This window comes from Leptonychotes weddellii, chromosome 10 (assembly GCF_054177405.1).
Source record: "Leptonychotes weddellii isolate Sample4059 chromosome 10, ASM5417740v2, whole genome shotgun sequence".
NCBI lineage: Eukaryota > Metazoa > Chordata > Mammalia > Carnivora > Phocidae > Leptonychotes > Leptonychotes weddellii.
The window spans coordinates 24047949-24064218 of NC_138378.1; the positions used below are offsets into that span (position 1 = coordinate 24047949).

Below are 16270 nucleotides of genomic sequence, written 5' to 3' on the forward strand. Positions count from 1 at the left end.
ATTGGTTTCAGGAGTAGAATTTAGTGATTCATCACTTATATATAATACCCAGTGCTCATCACAAGTGCCCTCCTTAATGCTCAACCCATCATTCCCCCAATGCCCACCTCACCTCCATCAACCTTCAGTTTGTTCTCTATCGTTAAGAGTCTCTTATGGTTTGTTTCCCTCTCTCCCTTTTTTCCTTTCCCCTTCCTGTGTGTTCTCTGTTTTCTTTTTAAATTCCACATTTGAGTGGGATGATATACTATTTGTCTTTCTCTGACTGACTTATTTCACTTAGCATAATACACTCTAGCTCCATCCACATCATTACAAATAGCAAGTTTTCTTTTTTTTTTTTTTGATGGCTGAGTAAATTCCATTATATATATATACCACACCTTTATCCATTCATCAGCCGATTGGCCAAAGCAATATGACCCGCAGTCAGTATGAAAAAGGACTACACGAAGGCATGAATACTGGAGACATGATTCATGGGGATCATCAATGTATCAGTCTACCACAAATGGAATCTTCTAAGAATAAATTTGACATTCTAAATTGAAAAATACAAAATCTAAAGTTAGGAATTTATTGGATGGGCTTAACAGCAGACTAGGCAGAGTGGAAGAAAGAATCAGGAAACTCAAAGACAAATCAATAGGAAATACAATAAAAGCACAGGGAGAAAAAGTATGCAGAACAAACAGAACAGAGAATAAGAGACTTATGGGACAATTTCAAATGTTCTAACATATATCTAATTGGGAGTCTTAGAAGGAGAAAAGAGAGGAAATGGGGAAGAAGAAATATTTTTTAAAGTATTGGCTGAAAACTTTCCAAAATTGTTGAAAGAACATCAATTCACAGACTCAAGAAGCCTAATGAACTCCTTCAGAATAGACACGAAGAAAATCAAGTTTAAGCATAACATAGTCAAACTGCTAACAACCAAAAGAAAACATACTTCCCAATACCTGTGAATATTTCAAACAAAATACATTCAATAATTTTATGGAGAAAATTAGAAGCCCTTATTAAAAGACAATATAGAAAGCCTAAATTTATAGAGACATACCATGTTTATGAATTAGAAGACTCAATGTCTTAAAGACATCAATTCTACACAAACTGTTTCCCAGATTCAATGATATTCCAATCAAAATCTTAACCAAACCTTTTCCAAAACTTGACCAAAATTGTACACTTATTAACAAATGTTTTATTAGGGGCATAGACATAGATGATGAAATGAGCAGTAAAGCACATACTGAGGATAATGGTCAACTCTAAGTATAGGAATTGGAAGGGGTAATGCTGATATTCTACTATTTTATCTGGATGGTAGGTATGGAGATATTTGTTGTCTTATTATTTTTATACTTTTATATATTTTTAAATATTCTTTTGACTTCTCAATCTATAATAAAAATCAAGTTTTTCAAAAAGAGATAAAATCCATGAACATTGTCTCAAAATCTTTAAGTCCAGAAAAAAAGGAAAAGATAAACCAATCATGAAGACCTAGAGAAGAATATATGTGAAAATTACATGGTGGGAATGTAAAACAGTGCAACCACTTTGAAAACACTGACAGTTTCTCAAAAAGTGTAATGTACCATATGATCCAACCATTCACATCTAGGTGTTTACCCAGGAAAAACAAAAGCATATGCCCACACAAAGACTCGTAATATAATTGCTCACAGCAGCTTTATTTGTAAAAGCCCAAAACTGGAAACACTCTAAACTGGTGACAGGTGAACGGACAAACAAGTTGTGGTATATCCATACAATGGAATATTATTCAATAATAAGAAGCAATGAAGTGGGCGCCTGGGTGGCTCAGTTGGTTAAGCGACTGCCTTCAGCTCAGGTCATGATCCTGGAGTCCCTGGATCGAGTCCCGCATCGGGTTCCCTGCTGGCAGGGAGCCTGCTTCTCCCTCTGACCCTCCCCCCTCTCATGTGCTCTCTGTCTCTCATTCTCTCTCTCTCAAATAAATAAAAATAAAATCTTTAAAAAAAAAAAAGAAGCAATGAAGTACTGATGCTACAACGTGGGTGATTCTTCCAATAATTATGCTGAATGAAAGAAAACAGACAAACCATGAGACATTCTTGGTCCAAAAATGTCTGTGTCATCTGACCTCCATGCATCCTCCAATTTTGACACATGGCATTTTGGGTCCCTACTTATTAGAGTCAACTCAGAAACAGTGTTGCCTGTCCCAAATATAGAATCACCCTGGTCAATGGCCACAGGCGCCCTGGCCCAAAGAAAGATTTTCAGTATGTGCCTGTGGCGTTGTTACAGAGTCCTTCCTCAAAGGGACCCAACCCCCACTTCAGTCAAGGGCTTCTGGGTCTATGAATTTAAATGAGAAGCCATGGTTCTCCACAGAGTCATCTCAACAAAGGGTTTTTCCCCCAGGTCAGGAAGTTATCTGTTTTGTCAGCTGCTGAATCCTCTGTAGTTAGAATAATGCCTGGCACCCCTAGTAGGTAGTCGATAACTGTTAGTTGAATTAATGGAAAACAGAAAAAGTAGGGTGTTGATGCTGGTGAAGTGAAGGTGGGCATCCTGAGGTGAGTATGGTTGAGATATCAGTGGAAATCATGAGGCATGCCCAATCAGGGAAGCCTGAGCCTCAACCAGATGCTCACTGGACTGTGGGTTCAAATTAGGGAAAAATGGAGAAAAATTAATGAACATGCACATAATGCTGGAAATATATCATCGAAAACCATATCTAAATTGTTGTAACACTAAGGATTTTTTTACCATGTCTTAGAGCTACTGAACCATAATTCCCATAAAACATAGATCCATTTGTTCATTTAGTCAAATAACAAGTACTTATTTTTTTTAAGATTTTATTTATTTGACAGAAAATGAGAGAGCACAGTAGGGGGAGCGGCAGGCAGAGGGAGAGGGAGAAGCAGGCTCTTCGAGCAGGGAGCCCGATGCGGGGCTCAATCCCAGGACCCCGGGATCATGACCTGAGCCGAAGGCAGACGCTTAACGACTGAGCCACCCAGGTGCCCCAACAAGTACTTATTGATACCTGTTATTTGCCAGACACCAGGTTAGTCTCTAGCTATAATGTAGTAAATAAAACAAATATGCACTTTGTCATCGTGGAGCCTACAACCTGTGGAGGAAAAGGCATTAAAGAAATAAATTCATAATTACATATGGTAGCAAAGGCTATGAAGAGTGTAGTGATTGAGAATAGGAGTAGGGGGCTCATGAGGGAGGTGGACCTCCATGTGCTGTCAGGGTAATGCTCTTTGAGGGGTGGCATTCAAGCTGGGATCGGCAGGATGAGAAGTCATGCTTGCAGAGAGTTGGGAGTGGGTCTGCAGAAGAATATTCCAGGGAGAACAGCATGGGCATAAGCCTTTTTAGGGGCAGGTGGCTGGTTCCAGAGACTGAAAGAATGGCCATACGGTTAAAGCCTGGTGTGCAAGGGAAGAGACATACAGGAGGAGATTTGAGAGGCAGGCAGTGTGATAGGTCACACAATATTGTGATGTTTGTATTTTTTTTTTAAGATTTATTTATTTATTTATTTATTTATTTATTTATTTGAGAGAGAGAGGAAGAAATGGGGAGGGGCAGAGGGACAGAGAGAGAGAGAGTATCCTCAAGCAGACTCCCTGCTAAGCAGGGAGCCCCACTCAGGGCTCCATCCCAAGACCTGGAGATCATGACCTGAGCAAAAGGCTGATGCTTAAAGGACTGAGCCAACCAGGTGTCCCTAGCTTGACTTTTACTAAGGCATCTTTTCAGCTTTCATTCCAATTATAAACTGCTTATTCTCTGTATTTTCCAATTCTGTTCCCAAATTCTTACTGATGCAGTTCATCATTTTGTACCAACCCACTTCCTAGGTCACTGGCCAGCCTATAGGATTGGTTTGGCTTGGGGAGGTGCCAACCTCTTGTCTAATTAACTATGTCTGGGGCATGAGGGAGAGTGGTCTCCTGGTCTGCAAATGACTGTCACTTCAGTCAAGGCTGTGAGCAGGGCTACAAGAGTATACATGGATGAGTCATGCAGTGTTCCATGTATTCACATTTCTGTGTATCCTTGCTATAAACTTCTATAGGGAGGAATATGTCTGCTCTTTCTTTGTGAAACACCAAGCCCCTATGCTTAGGAAGAAATAGACATCAATGAAATGTGGATCTTCTTGGCGGAATTCTGAGGAAGGGTATTTATGACCCCTCTCTCTATCCCCTCATGAGGTCCCACTAATCTATTGGTGAGAGCTCGACATTCCCAGGGTCCTATTAGACTCAATGCTCCCTTTTTTTTTTTTTTAAAGATTTTATTTATTTATTTGACAGAGAGAGAGACAGCGAGAGCAGGAACACAAGCAGGGGGAGTGGGAGAGCGAGAGGCAGGCTTCCTGCCGAGCAGGGAGCCCGATGTGGGACTCGATCCCAGGACCCTGGGATCATGACCTGAGCCGAAGGCAGACGCTTAACGACTGAGCCACCCAGGCGCCCGCTCAGTGCTCCCTTTTATAATAAATATTTTGCAGGGGCGCCTGGGTGGCTCAGTCGGTTAAGCGTCTGCCTTCTGCTCAGGTCATGATCCCAGGGTCCTGGAACGGAGCCCCCACATTGGGATCCCTGCTCAGCAAGGAGCCTGCTTCTCCCTCTCCCTCTGCTGCTCCCCGCCCCCTGGCTCGTGCTCTCTCACTCTCCCTCTCTCTCAAATAAATAAATAAAATCTTTAAAAAAAATAAATGAATAAATAAATATTTTGCAGTGCCCCCTTTCTGTCCTAAAATAAAATTCATAAAATTGTAACCTATCTTCTCACATAATTGCAAGAAAAAGATCAAATTAAGTCCTAACCATAATATAAAGGAGAAAAGAGACTATTTTATAACAATATGTATTTTGATGTGTAAATACACTTAAAGACATAATGAAACATGTCAGATCTTGTACCTATACATAGTCTGAGTGCAAGAGCTGCAAATGCAGGCTCAAATGTGTGTGCCATATGCACAGTTCAAATACTACCCTAAGTGTTTACTATCTGTATCCTGACTTTCCAAAATGGTAAACAGCTTGGGCAAAGTTCTAACCAAAACAAAGTATAATCATTCCTTAATTTACACAGTAGTTTCATTCCAGGAAAATTCAATATGCAAAAAGTACTTGCAAAATAGCCTTAGATTCTGGGCTCAGAATTATAAATGAGTTTCTCTCCTATATAAATGTCTAGCAGGACATTTGAATTTTGTTTGGGAAATTGGTCAATACTTCATTTTCCAGGACAGTCACACACATTGTGTGCCATTTGCATCCCGGGTCCCCAACCTACTAAATTACAATAAGGACTCCTTTAATTTTGACTATCAAAAGAAAGAAAAAAAAAAAAAGCCATCAGCAAATTCCAAAAATAACCCCTAGAGGACAGTGTCTTCCCATTGAGAATCATCCATTTGCCATTAACAGAGTCCTTTCTCTTCGGTGGGTCTATTCTTTGTGAGACAAATGGAGCTGCATCATAAGCACAGATAACTTACCCAAATTTAACTAAGTGTGCTCAAAAGAAAAGAGATAAGGGAGAAATGAGTTGTCTCGGGTTTTCGTTTTTTTTTTTTTTCAATCTGTTTCTTACTTTTTTTTTCTTTTTGGAGATTTATTTATTTGAGAGAGCGAGAGCGCACCCGCATGTGCATGCATGTAGGGGGAGGGACAGAGGGAGATAATCCTCAAGACGACACCCTGTTGAGCGCAGAGCCTGACGGGGGCTCGATTTCAAGACCCTGAGATCATGACCTGAGCCAAAGCCAAGAGTCGGACACTAACCAACCGAGCCACCCAGGCGCCCACCCCCTCCTTACTTTTTAAGTCAACCTAGTTTTGCCTTTCTGAACGTGGCATAAATAGAGTCATTCAATATGTTCGTCTTTGTATATGGCTTCTTTTGCTTAACATAATGTTTTTGAGATTAACTCGTGTTGTGTGTATCAGACTATATTGTTACTGTTGTTTATTGTTTATTGTTGTTAGTATTGTACTGTATGGATATAATTCAATTTATCCAGTCACTTGCTGGACATTTGGGTTGTTTCCAGCTATGGGATATTAGAAATAATATAGCTGCTATAAACATTAATAGAGAAGTCTTTGTATACACATATTTCTATTTAATTTTATAAGTAACTCTTATAAAAGTTATGTATCAACCGTTTTTCCAAAGTGGTTGTCCATGTTACATTCCCATCAGCAAGGTATTAGCATTCCGGTTGCTCCATATCTTCACCAACACTCACTTTGGTCCATTTTTTTTTTTTTTATTTTAATCATTCTGGTGGGTGTGTAATGGTATCCCATTATGGTTTTAATTTGCATTTCCCTGATCCCTAATGATTTTGAACATCTTTTCATGGGCATATTGGCCATTTGTATACCTACTTTTGTAAAATGTCTAAAATATTTGCCCACTATATTATTAGATTATCTTTTTCTTGCTGGTTTATAGGAGCTCTTCATATATTCTGGAAATGAGTCCTTTATCAAATATATGCTCATGCAAATATGAGCAATAGTAGTCCAAATAAACCAGAAGAATCCCTCCTGGAGCCAGCGGCTGTGTGCATGAGAGATGGGAATTGCCTCGATTCCCCTGCAGGAAAAGCACACGGCAATGAAGACATCACACTGTGTTGTGTGATTCCACTGTGGAGATACTTCTTTTTCATACAAATGGCCCATTGATAAAAGGTACTGCATACGGTATATAGTCCATGGTATCGTAATAGCGCTATGGTGAGTACATCTTAACCTATAGAGGTATCGAATCACTATGTTGTACACCTAAAACTAATATAACATTGTGTATCAACTATACTTCAGTGAAAATATAAATAACAAGGGGTGCCTGGCTGGCTCAGTCAGTGAAGCAGTACGCGATTCTTGATCTCGGTGTTGGGGGTTTGAGCCCCACACAGGAGTAGAGATTACTTAAAAAATAAATTCTTTTATAAATAAATAAAATACATTTTTAAAAAATAAGTCTATTTTTCTGTTTTTTAAAAAAGAAAAGAATATCCCCTAAACATAACCAATAACTTCCTTTGGTGTATCACCAGAGAAGCCTGATGTGTTCCACTGATGGAAGAAAGTTCACTCTGTATGTCAGTCTCCAGAAAGGTGCCTTCCTGAGCCATTGTCAAGGATCATTTGGGCCAACACGTGATTGTTGCCTGGCTCTCAGACTTCGAGGCAGCCCTGGCACAATAAGCAATTCCACTCAACTCTGCCATGGAAAACCCAGGTGGGGAAGGGAGCAGGGAGTCACCAAATCTTATCCCAAACCCCCTACCCTACCTGTCATGGTCACCCCCTTGTTCTTTTCCTTTCTTGTAAGCCCAAAGGGATCCACCCATTACTGAAACAAGAAACTCCTCTAATCTCTAATAGAAGAATCTCTATGAAAATGCAGATAGTGCTCGCTTTGGCAGCATATATACTAAAATTGGAATGATACAGAGAAGATTGGCACGGATGACACTCAAATTCGTGAAGCATTCCATATTTTTGCCTGTTGGGTTCCCTGCTCTGCGAGCCTGCTTCTCCCTCTCCCTCTGCCCCTCCCCCCAGCTCATGTGCGTTCTCTCTCTCTATCTCAAGTGGATGAATAAAAGCGTAGATATAAGGGGCGCCTGGTGGCTCAGTTGGTTAAGCAACTCCCTTTGGTTCAGGTCATGAGACCGTTCCAGGATCGAGTCCTGCACCCGGCTTCCCTGCTCAGCGGGGAGTCTGCTTCTCCCTCTGAGCACCCTGCACTCTCTCCCTCTCACTCTCACTCTCTCAAATAAATAAATATTTTTTAAAAGCATGTATATATATGAATATAATATATATTATATATTATGTATTAATATTATATATATGAATAGTATATACACGATATATAATAGTATATATATACACATACAAACAGGTTTTTTAACTTTTGAAAAAATATATGGGTAACTCCATCCTGAGAAAATATGTAACAAAAGCTAACGGGGGGAGGGGGGCACCTGGCTGGCTCAGTCAGAGGGGCATGTGACTCTTGATCTCAGGGTTGTGAGTTCAAACCCCACTCTGGCTGTAGACATTACTTAAAAATAAAATCTTTAGGGGCGCCTAGGTGGTCCAGTCAGTAAAGCATCCAACTTTTGATTTTTGGCTTGATTTTGGAAAGAGAGAATGATCTCAGGGATTAAGATTCTCTCTCTCCCTTGGGGCGCCTGGGTGGCTCAGTTGGTTAAGCGATTGCCTTCGGCTCAGGTCATGATCCTGGAGTCCCGGGATCGAGTCCCGCATCGGGCTCCCTGCTCAGCAGGGAGTCTGCTTCTCCCTCTCCCGCTCCCCCCTCTTGTGCTCTTTCTCTCTCTCACTCTCTCTCTCAAATAAATAAAATCTTTAAAAAAAAAAAAAAGATTCTCTCTCTCCCTCTTTCTCTACCCCTCCCCCTGCTCATGCGCTCGCTCTCTCTCTCTTGCTCTCTCAAACAAATAAATCTTAAAAACATAAAATAAAATATTTTTTAAAAAAGCTAACAGATTATAAGAATGGTAAATATTTTGAAGCTCATCTATGTTTTATTTTCCTACAATGTGTTCTAATCACTCTACTCAAGTGATAAAAATTGGAAAATTTTAAAGAAATTTTGGGAAGCTTTTTAGTGCTAAAAATCTTGTTTTGGAAGACTATCTAAGCACATATGGAAATGCTCATGATACATTGGTAAGTAAAAAACAAAACAAAGACAAAAAAAACCAAAACACCAAAAATTTTGTGCAGTTTTATTCCTTTTTATTTGCAAATCACATTTTACATATATTTTATTTGTGGGTATTTATGTATAGTGAAAATACTGATGATGTTTGCTTTCTTATTTGTGCTTCTGTTTTCCAAGTTCTCTCCAATGAACATATATTACTTTTACAATTAGAAAAAAAAATGTTATTTTAAAAAACACAAGTAAGGGTGAATCTGGAAGATAAAATCAAGCGCTAGAGGACCAGAGTGGAGGCCCAGCTCCACCATTTACTGGGTGTATGACCTGGACAATTCGCTTCACTAAGAGCTTCAGCTGCCTTCTAGAAAAGGAGGGGATAATAGTACCATGACTGTGAGAATTAAATGAGCTAAGGTGTGTAAAGCAGTTGGTCCTTACTAATGGCCAATTGATAGTATTGTTATCACTAGCTCAGCCATTCAGTGACTCTTTGGGGAATGAATGTTTGTACCCCAAAATAGTACTTCAATACACAGCAAAAATCCCTTCTGTAGCATTGTCCACCCCCCTAGCTCACCTTGCATACCTCCAGGGCCAGGGAGCTCTCTTCCTCCCAAACCTTTCCCTTCACGATGGCCTGTCCTTCCATTGTGTGGTTATTGTTCTGTCTCGGAAGAAGACTTGACCCAAAGTCCAAAGATTTAAGTCCAAGTCCCGGCTCTGTGCCTCGGGAGCTGTGTGGCTTTGGACAAGTCACTTTCCCTCTCTGAGCTTGGGGGCCTCATCTGTGAAGTATCTTGAGGAACCTTCCACCCTAGAATTGCCTCATCTCCTTGGCCTGTTAGGTGCATCCGTATGACTTAGGAGGTGGGATGTAGGCTTAGATGATGGTCTGTTAGGGTGCTGGGTCGGAAACAGCCCTGCACGTGTGAGGTGTGAGCTTCAAAAAAAACTGTCTAGACTGTTGGGTCTTGGTTCAGCCGCCAGAAGGGTGATGGCTGCCTCCAACATGATGCTCTGAGAGAAACACGGCATCGCTTCTGGAATATTCCTGCCAAAGATGCATAAGCTGAATTCAGTCATGAGGAAACATCAGACAAACTCAAACTGAGGGAAATTCCACAAAACAACCGGCCTGGACTCCTCAAAGACGTCAATGTCATGAAACACTGAAGAACTGCTCTAGGTTAAAGGGGATCAAAGAATCTTGACAGCTGGGTGTACTATGTGATCCAGAGGTTTTGTTTTGCTGTGAAGGACTTTTTTGGAAGAGCTGGTAAAAGCTGAACAAGATCTGAAGATTAGACAATAGAATTTTGTCAGTGTGAATGTCCTGAGTTTTATCACTGTACTGGGGTTATATAAGAAAATGTCTTTGTTTTTAGGAAAAACCCACTGAAGTATTTAGGCATAAAGAGAATCATGTCTGATATACAGATAAATACACACACATATATTTATATTTTTTATATACACAGAGAGAGAGAGAGAAGAAATGATAAGGTAAAAGTGATAAAATGTTAATATTTGGAAAAACTGGGTGAAAGATCTATGGGAATTCTTTGCATTGTTCTTGCAGATTTTCTGAAGTCTGAAATGTGTGAAGAAGGCAGCCAGTGGCGTGCCTCTTGCTCAGGAGAAGAGACAGCTTTACGGAGCCCTTGCAAAGTACCAGAGGATCTCATCTGACCCCACAGCCACCCCATTCAGAGCTAGGACGCCCATTTTGCAGAGGATTCTGACATCAGACGCAGGAAGTGACTTGCGCTGTTCGCACAGCCCATGGCCCAGACGTGGCAGAGCTGGCATATGAACTTCAATCTGACTCTTCACTCCTCAAGCTCATCACATCTGCACAGCAACAAGGTCACCGACTCCCTCGCACCATGTCTGGGACTGAGCAAAGAAAACATAGCTTCCTCACTCTTTGTAGAACAACGCAGAGGGGAGGGGTGGAGTGCAGAACTAAATTTAGTTCACTTCAGTTTAAAACTTGGTCTAATTCAACAACTTAAATATCCTCTGGAGGTTTCTTGAATTCGGAGAGACTCAGTCTCTTTGGTATAATTGCTCAGGCTTCCCGATTCCTCCTCTCCCCCCCTGCTCCTCCCAAATATGACGGCTGAGCTAGGGGTGAGGAGATTCAATGATGGGCTACTGGCTGGCAGCTGCTGGGATCTGGATGTCACTGAAAACATCCACTGGCTTTCTAGCCACAGCTGGTTGCTTGTGAACTGGTCAGGCCTCCTGCTGACTCATCAAGGCCTAGTGGTGACACTGGCTAATGCCACCTCACATTAGCTCGCTGTGGTTCTGTGCCCGGCTCTGGGGTTCTCATCTTGTCCTCTTTCTAGGTTCCCAACACCAAGCCCACCTCATCCCCACCACATCGGGTCCTAAAACAGACCCAGTGGCCATCAGTTCAAAGTCGATTACCCAGAAATTAAGGGGGGTACAGAGGCAGGGCTGATACTCAGGGGGTATGCTTTGTTATTAAAATAATTCAGTGCTTCCCTCCTGGTTGGCAAAGAGCTGCTGCCCAAGACCCTTCAGTATCCCCTCCTCCACTCCAGCTGCCTCTGGCACATTCCCAGGTCCCTCTCATACCAGAAACTAAAGGGTTAACACAGCAGCTAGTCTCCAGGACTCTGCACCAGCCCTGAGACTCACTCAGCACCCCTCCTGATGTGAAGTATTTTGAATATCACCACTCTTCTTAGCCAGGCCAAGCAGGGTCCTTTCTCTTACTCCAAGACTACCCTGGACTTCTCTGAAAAGTCTCAAAGGACAGTGGAAAAGAGCCACTCTGTCCTTAGCATTCCCCTCAACTTACTTAACATGCCTGCCCCTTCCTGGGCTCTACCCCAGGAGAAGGTGGGTCAACACTGGGGGTCTTCCCCATCTCCGTTCCCCCACCCCCAGGTCTCATCTACTATCCGGGCGAATACATTCTTCCCAGCCTCCCTGACACCGGGAGCGGCCAGCCGTAGCCATGTGACAACCCTCTGGCCCATGAAAAGGAGGCAGAAGTCTGCTGAGGATGGTTCCAGGGACAATGTTTGCTTTCCTGGTAAAAGTGAGAAACTAGCTCAATCCCACCCTGCCCCTGCTTCCTGCTTTAAACAATGATGTTGAGCCTGAAGTTTTGGCAGTCATATGGGACCCAGCAGGATCCCAAGATGCTTGCCCTGATGCGGTTGCTGCCTAACTCCAGATAAGCCCCTGCAAGTTGAGCTACCTGTTTTTTCAACCAGACGTAATCCTGATGCAGGGTAATTGGCATGTGAGTCTGTCAGCCTCCCTCCCTGACTCTGCTCACGTTTTCTCCCTGCCTTCCCCTGCCCACAGTTCCCTGGGTCTGGCCGAGGCCCACTTCTCTCTCTGCTTTCCCTGTGTACATGAAAACTGCTTTCATAAAATCCTGTGGTCTTTTCCACCTGGGCAAGCCCTTACAATGCTAAAATAGGAGATAAAGGGACATAGAGAAATCCTGTCGCTCTCCAGGGCCTGCCTTTCAAAATGCCAAAATGTATTAACTCTACCATTATTCATCCTTACTATAATTAACTCATTATTATTATTAACTCATATTGTTACTATTAATTCTAACCTCCTTTTTGCATTCTTTCTATAAAGTCCAGTTCTCCTGATATAATAATTTATCCCCATTTTATGGATAAGAAGACCCAGGATGCTTACGGAGATTGAGTAATTTTTCCGGAGCTGGAGAGAGTGGAAGGGATATCATAGGCAGGCCTGTAACCATTTACCGAGGTCATTAATACCCACTTGCCCCGGACGCCTCACCTCCCTCCACCGACCATCCCTCCACCCCTCCCATACCAGGACCTCGTCCACCGCCATACACCCAGCACAGCGGGGGTTGGGGGGGAGAGGTGAGCAAGCAGCAAGAGGAGACAGGTGCAGCAGGTGTTTATTGGAGAGCAAGGGTACAAGCCCCAGAACCAGCTACACATATGCAGGCTTGGAGGCCAGAGGCCTGGTTCCATAGGCGAGGCAGCACAGAGAGGCGTCTGGGCACATGTGCATGTAGGTTTCTTGCCTTGTACAGTAAGTCCGGCAGGCCCCCTGGCCCTTCCAGCACCGCTTAAATTCACTTCTCCCTGTGCAGAGGAAGACCATAGGTCACAGAGCAGCCCATGGGTTGCAGGTTAGACCGCTGTTCACAGCTTTGACCATGCATCAAGGGTTAGGCCACTGGTCACAGATAAAACCACTGACCACAAGTTAGGCCACAGGACCCACATTAGATCACAAGTCTGGTCTTTTGTTAGCTCTCTGGTCATTGTGTTGGATGACTGGTCATACAACAGCCCACAGGTCCTAACTTAGGCCAAAGGACACGAACTCTGACCACAGGTCAAGGGGTTAGAGCAGATGGAACAGACTAGAGCCCTAGTCACAGATGAGACAACTAGTTACAAATAAGCCCACCAATTTCAGTCCGGGTTAGTCCACAGGTCACAGGTTAGACCACTGGTTATAAGTTAAAAACTAATTTCCTTTTTTTTTTTTTTTAAGATTTTATTTATTTATTTAGAGAGCAAGTGGAGGGAGGGGGCAGAGGGAGACAGAGAGAGAATCTCAAGCAGACTCCACACTGAGCTTGCAGCCTGACATGGGGCTCCATCTCACAACCCAGAGATCATGACCTGAGCCGGAATCAAGAGTCAGATGCTTAACCGACTGAGACACCCAGGCGCCCTGGAAACTAATTTCTTGTCCAGGTTAACTCACTCCCTGCTCAGGTACACTCTAAGCCCTTTTCATCACAATGCTGTACAATTATAGTTGGTCTTATTAGGATCCCCATAATACAAGGTAAGGAAACTGAGGCACAGAAAGGCTAACAACCTTGCCCAAGAAATCCTGCCCAAGATTACAGTCATTAAGGAGCAGAACCAAGATTCAAAGCCAGGTAATCAGACTCTCAAGTCCTCACTGGTAACCATGACATAAACTGCTTTGCACACATAGGGACCTGTTTAATGTTAGTGGAGGAATTTCTAGCCATGGGCCATGGAAAAGGTAGGACTTCGGAGGAACAGGTCTGTACCCCCTCTAAGGGTCTTCGGTCACAGCACAAGGCATCTCCTTCATTTATTCCTTCAGCAAACATGGGACATTGGAGATACCACAATAAACAAGGTGGGCCAAGGTCCATGCCCTCAAGGAGCTTCCAGAAGGAAAGGCAGTTAAAACCCTAGCAAATAAATACAATTAGTAGAGTTGTGGAAAGCGCCCCAAAGGAAACCATCAAGATGTGGTGATGGCCAATTAGGACAGGTGTGCAAATGTGAGGAGAGAGGCCACTCGGGTAGGTCTGTCTGTTACAGCAATATTTCTAGACATGTGACCCAGATGGGCAGAGAGCAGCCTCTGAAGAACCGGGGCTGAGTGGGAGGTGGAGGGGAAAGGCTTCCCTCCCTCTCCCTGGATTAAAAGAGATCCCTTGGGGGTGCCTGGGTGGCTCCATCAGTTGGGCATCCGACTCTTGATTTTGGCTCTGGTCATGATCCCTGTGTTTGGCTCCAGGCTCAGTGGGGAGTCTGCTTGGGGTTCTCTCTCTGCCTCTCCCTCTGCCCCTCCCCCCATGCTCTCTTATTCTCTTTCTAAAATAAATAAATAAAAGAGAGAGGGAGAGATCCCATGGAACCCTCACAATGGGCCGACCCATGGATGTTATTCTGCCCTATCAACCAGCCATCCTTCCATCCTGCCAAGGTAGAGAAACTTAGCCTGAGACAGACCTGACCTCAAAATCTCTACAAGGCGAAGGATCCATACTCTGAAGAAGGTGTGTGTATAATGGTTAGCGGCATGGTGCGAACCCAACTCAGACCACCTTCGTCCAAATCCCAGCTCTGCCATTTCCCAGCTGAGTGACCTTGGCCTCAGATTCCTCCTCTGTGGAACTTCCCCCCTTTCAGGGAGGCAGTTATACGGGCTTTAATCACTCTAGCACAGTGCCTGGCACATAGTAAATACCCAATAAATGGAAAGGGAGATTACTGGAATGACAACACAGAGGGTAGAGCAACCAGGGCTCATTCGCAGCCATACCTCTCCTTCTATAGCTCAAGAAAGGAAGCAACTTACCCAGCTTTTCCTAGCCAGTAAGTGGTGGGTTCTGGAACCAGAACCCAAGACCCTGATTCCCAGGTAAGGGCAGTTCCTATAACTCCTCTTAACACATCATCACACTTCGACCTTCTGATGATCCTGAGACCCAGAGTTGCTATTTTCTCCTACATGATCTGTAACCACCCCCCCACCCTCATCTCTTTGACTTCGTCTTCTCTCCTGGTGCACCCCCACTCCAGCCATCCTGGCCTCCTCACTGCTCCTCAGACACATCGGTCACCTTCCTGCCTCCTGGTCCCTGTAAAGATCTTCTTAATATTCTCACTGCAGTTAGATCTCTGCTCACATCGGCCTTATACAAAATAGTTAAGATACCTGAGACTGACTTCACGATAGGTCACTAAAACAAGACTGGTTCAAGTTGACAATTGTTGAGATTGGGTGAAGGTACATGGGGGTTTTTCATACTATTTTTTTAATTTATGTTTGACATTTTCTAAAATAAAAAGGTTTCTTTTAAAAACTTACATCATTACATTATTCTCTGTGTTTGCAGAAATTTATATTTTTCTACAATAACATGCTTTAAAAAAAACTCACCTTGTTCCTTATATTATTCCCTCTCCTTTCATGTAAATTTCAAGTTGTTCAAAATACAAACTTAAAAAACAACTTCTTACACAGGGCTTCCCCTGACCATCCCCATCAGCTCTCCCATCCACCATTCCCACGTGCACACACCACACTGACCCCTAGTCCTGCTTCTATTCTTCTGAGCACTTATCACCACCTGACATACTGTGTTTATTTGGTTCTTTTCTGTCTAAAATATCAGCACCATGAAAGCAAGGACCTTGTTTACTTTCCCTCCTGGATCCCCAATAGCTGTCATGGTGCTGGCCCACAGTAAGTATTTTTCAAAAAAGTATTTGTTGAGTGAATCCCATTTTAAAGATTAAGAAACTGAGGTGCAGACTGATTTAGGAAGTTGCCCTAAGGTGCCCAGCAAGTCAGAGGTGGGACCAGAACACATACACTGGTCTAGGCCTCCTCTGTCCTCCAGAACCTGGGAGGCTATTACTCATTCTACACACACACACACACACACACACACACACACACACACACACACGGCTGGTTACCTGGAGGCATATGACCCAGGGCCAGGAGAGCCACAATGAGCAGAAGCAGCTGTGTCATGGCCACAGGGCTTCTGGGGAGGTCACTGGGGAGAACACCAGAGGAGCCGGGCATACTGAGCTCTGCTGCCTGCAGCCCAGCCTTTATCAGGCTGCAGATCAAGGCTGGAGTGTGGGCAACAGGAGACCTGAGAGGGAGGCGGAGGCTCTGTGATCCCAACGATGCAGCTGGATCTCAGCCAGCTATGTGGGGGACTGCCCAGCCATACAGCAATTGA

General features: G+C 43.4%; 1 pseudogene; it reads left to right on the plus strand.

Moving 5' to 3' along the window:
* Positions 1 to 7464: 7464 nt before the first annotated feature.
* On the plus strand, positions 7465 to 7558 carry LOC145716008 (U6 spliceosomal RNA; annotated as a pseudogene).
* Positions 7559 to 16270: the final 8712 nt, after the last annotated feature.